The sequence below is a fragment of the Phocoena phocoena genome, chromosome 9 (genome assembly GCF_963924675.1).
Source record: "Phocoena phocoena chromosome 9, mPhoPho1.1, whole genome shotgun sequence".
NCBI classification, from domain to species: Eukaryota; Metazoa; Chordata; class Mammalia; order Artiodactyla; family Phocoenidae; genus Phocoena; species Phocoena phocoena.
In genome coordinates this window covers 63,270,938-63,277,151 of record NC_089227.1, presented here as the reverse complement: position 1 = coordinate 63,277,151, position 6,214 = coordinate 63,270,938, and the positions used below count along the sequence as shown (strand labels likewise).

Genomic DNA, 6,214 nt, shown 5'->3' with positions numbered 1-6,214 from the left:
GTGAATCAGTTATACATATACATATATCCCCTCTTTTTTGGATTTCCTTCCCATTTAGGTCACCACAGGCCATTGCGTAGTTCCCTGTGCTATACAGTAGGTTCTCGTTAGTTATCTGTTTTATACATAGTAGTGTATATACGTCAATCCCGATCTCCCAATTCATCCCACCCCTCCCTTTCCCACCTTGGCATCCATAAGTTTGTTCTCTACATCTGTGTCTCTATTTCTGCTTTGTAAATAAGTTCATCTGTACCATTTTTCTAGATTCCACATGTAAGTGATATTATATGATATTTGTTTTTCTCTTTTTGACTTCACTCTGTATGACAGTCTCTAGGTCTATCCACGTCTCTGCAAATGGCACTATCTAATTCCTTTTTATGGCTGAGTAATATTCCATTGTATATTTGTACCACATCTTCTTTATTCCTCTGTTGATGGACTTTTAGGTTGCTTCCATGTCCTGGCTATTGTAAATAGTGCTGCAGTGAACATTGGGGTGCATAAAAATATGGTATTCTTCACGAATTTGTGTGTCATTCTTGCACAGGGGCCATGCTAATCTTCTCTGTATCATTCCAATTTTAGTATATATGCTGCTGAAGCAAGCACTATTGTGAGATATAAATGAGATGATGTGGGTGGAAGTTCTTTGTAAACTTTAAAATGTTGTACCCTTACAAATTTATCATTACTATTAAGGAATTAGTAAATTACAGATAGTGTTGGAACATGTGGGCTTAGCATTTTGTGATCTTAGGCAATTCATTTAACATCTCAGCCATTTTCTCATCCCTAAAATAAAAAGTGTTTACTACATAATATCTGAGGTTGAGAACCTGTGTTGGCACAGGCAAATTAGTGCATAATGTTCAAAGACAAATGTGGTTCCATCCTTGCTGACCAGGAATTTATAAGGCAGTTGTTAAGATAACTCATGCTAAAACGATAATAATAATTCAAGTTAAACTTTTTTATTGAACTATAGTTGATTTACAGTATTGTATAAGTTTCAGGTGTACAGCAAAGTCAGTCAGTTTCATACAAATATATTATATATATATATTCTTTTCCAGATTCTTTTCATTTATAGGTCATTATAAGATATTGAATACAGTGTCCTATGCTATACCAAGTTAACGTTTTAAACACAAGTTCTCTGGGACCAAAATGTCCCCAACAGGTAATTTTCCAGATACTAGTATAATGTGCTGGTATCTTCTATTTATTCCTCCAGACCCAATCTCTGCCCTTGTTGGCTGACCTATATGGAGTACATCAATGTGCTCTCTTGTTTCAGGGCTTCTGATTGGTTTATCAATCAGAACCAGTTTATCAATCAGAACCAGATAAACCAGTCAAGAGGTTTATCAAGAGATGGGGAGAGAGAGAAAAAAGAGGTCAGGGTATTTATTCAACCTGCTTTCTCCCTATGGGTTCATCTGAAGATATCTCTTCCTTGACCCAAGGACACATTGTCTTTCAAGACTGCACTCTCCACATGACTATCCTTCCAAGTTCTGTAAACTACTCTCTCTCTCCTTGACCCTTTCGCCTGGGGATGAAAGCAGCACAGCTTTAATTAACCCTGGAATACTTAACAATCCCTTGTAGGGTAGGCAGCCTCCAATATGGCCCCCTGTAGTCCTACTTCCTGGTCCTCACAACCTTATATAATCCCCTCCTCTTGAATGTGGGCTAGACTTATTGATTCACTTCTCTGTGATTGACTTCTTCCCTTTCTGACTGAGAATTTCTTTATTTAGGGAGATTCAAGTCCACAACCCATTATCCACAATTTTGAAATCCTCAAAGCTCTGAAAGCCAAAAGTGGTAAATTGAGGGCAAATCTGACCTGAAATAACATGAAGCTATTTATAATCTTTATTTATGCTTCTTAGTGTGAGGTTCATAGTTTCACTGCACAAATACTGATGATTTCCACGACATGTTACACTGAGGGTATTATATTTAGAACATATGGTATATGCATTGTATTACAACAAACTATGTGAGTTCCAAAGCAAATCTGGCCCCAAGGGTTTCAGATTTATTATAACCCAATATTCAAGCTTGGAGACTGTTCTCTTTAAGATGACTTGCACTTCTCTGCCTTGATCCTTTATGTGTTGGTTTTAAGGCTTAAGTCTCAGAGAATCATTTTATTTACCTTGATTGCCAGTTGTGGGGAACTCTTCCCTGTAAACTCCATAATTGACAATTGTGGGTGAATAGTAGATCTGAGTAAAAGGGGAGGTGGGTGTTAGTATGGAGAAGGAGGGGGAGGAAAGTCTTCATAGGGGTCGGTGAGTTTTCAAGGATAAAGAAAACTCTTTCCTTAAGGTGACACTAGGGTTCCAGACAAAAATAACTGCACAGAGGTGTGAGGCAACCCAGGGTGCATAGACTGCTGAAAACAGCTGACTTATCATAGGGGTTGGGATGAAATGGGATGAGGGCTGTATAGGAGCTGACCCTGGGAGAGTAATACAGGGGAGTCAAGGGTTTCTCACAGCAGAGAGAATTATAATATAAAAGCCATGCAGCCAACAGTGCAAAGAGAATAGATTGGAGGGAGGGGAGGAAGAGGCAGGGGCCCAGGAAAGACTTTTGCACAGATCTAGGAGACAGTCTCAGAACTAACCAGTGGGGTGGAAAATGGAAGAAGAGAGAGTCAAGAAAGTTTAGAACAGAGATTCAGAAGGCCTTGGCAGAAGTTGGATATGAAAGGGAACGGGAGGAGTTAAATCTAAGTAGTTGATTATTGCTGGTAGAGCAAAATTCACTAGGCAGAAAGTTAAGTTTTAACATTCTTAACAGCTGATTACTTCTAATTTGAAATAAGATTCTAATTTTACCAAGGTGGAGAGGGCCATGACCAACACACTGTAGTAGGCAGTACATGGACCTGGAGGTCAGCTGATCTCAGTTCTTTATTGTAACCTGAAGCAAAACATTTTCCCTCTCTAAATCTTAGTCTCTTTATCTGAAGAGCCTGGACAGTATCACCAGCTTGACAGGATTTGTGGCATGGTGCATACAGTAAGGAAACAAAGTTGTGTATGTGAAAATTTCTGCCACTTCCAAAGTGTGCAAATGAATACTAGTTACATCTGAATGAGGATACTTGGATCAGAGAGGTTAAGGGTCTCCCCAACATTGCAGAGCATTGATGGTCCTAGGACCTGAGACTCTGATGCAGGGTCTCTGCTCTGATCCCAAAACCTCTGGAAAATAAGCAACATGTGGACTTAGCCTGGTATATAGCAGAGGATAGAGACAATATGGAGAGCCTTGTCTTCACCATTCTGTTTTCCCTCACATAATTTACCTTTAGTAGAAGATCAATTCTTTGCCTTGTGTTATTTATTGTCAACATGAATAATAAGTACAGAATTGACCACCAGCCTTTAAATGTCAAGGAGGGGGGCTTCCCTGGTGGCGCAGTGGTTGAGAATCTGCCTGCCAATGCAGGGGACATGGGTTCGAGCCCTGGTCTGGGAGGATCCCACATGCCATGGAGCAGCTGGCCCCATGAGCCACAATTGCTGAGCCTGCGTGTCTGGAGCCTGTGCTCCGCAACAAGAGAGGCCGCGATAGTGAGAGGCCCACGCACCGCGATGAGGAGTGGCCCCCACTTGCCGCAACTAGAGAAAGCCCTCACACAGAAACAAAGACCCAACACAGTCAAATATAAATTAAAAATAAATAAATAAATAAATAAAAAATAAATGTCAAGGAGGTTAGGCAGAGGGACATACCACAATTAAAAGCCTACTTAATGGGATAAACAAATACAATTCCCTTGAGGGTGTTTTGTCTCACTTGCCTTAGGTAGTTAACTTGCTACAGACATTGAGAGGCAATTACTTGAGTCAATAAATGATTCCCACTCCAGATTGTGGATGGCTATGCATAGGATTTATTTTTAAGTCGGCCAGAAAATCCTAATTTATTTTCTAATTGATATCAGCTGTTTCATCTGCCCTGTCAAACTCATGGCTCTGAAATATCAAGGGCATTTTTCTATCACTGCCCAGGCTCAAAAATGGCTGATACCAAGTCACTGCTGATGACCTCACATGGTCATTGACCAGCTAGCTATGATAGGCCAGCTGTGTATTTGGTGAGCTGGTGTTCATTTGTTCACACCCAGAGGAAAAAGCAATTTGATGATGTGCATTGCTGGACAGGCAGGGGTTACAACTCTGCTTTGGCTTCTTTTTATCTTTATAATCTTTTGAGGATTGCTAACTTCTGGAATGTTAGAAGTCTTTGGAAATGGAAGTGATGACACATTTCTTATAAAGAAGTTGGCAAACTGGTACATAGTAGGTGCTCAATTAATATGATATTTTGTCCTTCAGACAGAGTGTGAGTGTTTCAGTTGTAAGAGCTTTACAACTTTCATGCATTTCCAGTTCCCTTCTAGGTCTTCTTCTCACCTTCAAGGACTAGGGTTGGACTATTGCTCTTTCTCTATAGGAATAAGACTTAGCCTGGACTTGGCTCCCACATTGCCCTTTATATCTAATAGTGAACTGGAACCATTAAGCATTAATTCTAAAACCCCATATAATCCTCCTTGAATCATATTCTTTGTACCAAAGAATCAATTTGGCTGAATTTTTACTGAGGCCACTTAGACAAAACTTCTATTGATTTATTTTATTTTGTTTTATATCTAAAACTGGTTTATACATTTGGTTCATATATACTTGGTTTATACTTGTGGAGTAAAGCTAGGTAGCAGAGTCACTAGGCTGTGAGTTCTTTAAGTTAGAGACTTCTATCTAGCTTTATACATCTGGTCTTCACACAGGACTTAGAACAAGGTACAGAGAATGTTTCTGATTTGTCTTGTTTGAAGGTTTTCCTACCCTCTGGCCACATGGCTACAAGTGTGATCTTCAAGTCCACTCATCCAGAGTCACTTAACTCATGTTTTGCTTTTAACATTTCTTGGGTTTTTACTTTAAAGGCTCTGTTCCATTCAATAACACCCTAGTGTGACTCAGAAACTCACAAATGACAAATGCTCTCTAAAATATATTAAAAGTTTATCTCTGGATAAAACTTAGGATAAGCAAAGTGCTTTAAAAACAAACCAAAGACATGCAATTTAAAGTGTTTGTTCAGTTTAAAAATACATGGGAGATTGCTTATTGGTAGGAAATGACCCAAGAAAAGATAGGCCAAATAATTCCACCTCTCTCTTCTTCTGTCCCCTTCTATACAGTTTTGATATGCATGTATAAAAATAATAATGATAGCTAACATTTATTAGCTATGAGTGGCTAAGATATTAGGAGCTCCTGCTATGTACCAGGCCACAACCTAAAGGTTTTTCATGTTTAACTATTTGTTTCTATAATAGTCTCATGGGGCAGGTGCTGTCATTGTCTCCATTTTATAATTGAGGAAATTGGTGCATAGAAGGTTTAAATAACTTGTCCAAGGTCACACAACTGGTATGTTGTACAGACAGGATTTAAACAGAAGTAGTCAGATTCTAAGTTTAAACAGCAGAAATAGTCAACATCAAATGTATTATCCAAAGGATACAAGAAGCTAACATCCACTGGAAAGGCACACGTGTCATGAACTTCCAATAAGAAGCGTAGCCATACATTTCAATGTCAAATAATTCCTTTCAAATGAGGCCAAAACAAGAGCAACCATATATCTTAGGCAACGCTAAGCTTAGACAAGAAAAATATTGAAAATCTTTATTGTCATGATCATTATTAAATATTATATAAGCATTTAAAATGTTCATAAGTATTTATTTGAATTATATACTTATAAATTGTATGTGTACATGCACATGTGTGCATGTGTGTATCATATGTACCTATACTTACAGGGCTATATAGTGAGAGGTAGATATATTATATGGATATATAGCACATGTCTCAGACATCTGTATATTCATCGTATACGCTATAGATGTATAAGTAATATAACTCAACCTAATTTAAGTATGTTATTAAAGGGTTATGTTGCAAACACCTCTTGTTCACCTCTTCCAGTACTCTTGGCCATACCTCTCATTGTAATTACCTCTACAGGGGCAAGTTCTATAGTCTTCCAGAAATTTCTGACAGTTGCAGCCTAATATTTTCCTGTTTTAGACCCCTCTCACTTCCTATCTTTGGGCATCTCTGGAACAGTTAGCACTCACAAATGAAATCTGGAGAAGCAGACATTC

At 38.6% G+C, this 6,214-nt stretch overlaps 1 non-coding gene across 1 annotated transcript; it reads right to left on the bottom strand.

The window, feature by feature from the left end:
• Positions 1-508: 508 nt before the first annotated feature.
• On the bottom strand, positions 509-615 carry LOC136128654 (U6 spliceosomal RNA). Its single transcript, XR_010656240.1, has one exon. It is a non-coding gene; the product is annotated as a U6 spliceosomal RNA (small nuclear RNA).
• Positions 616-6,214: the final 5,599 nt, after the last annotated feature.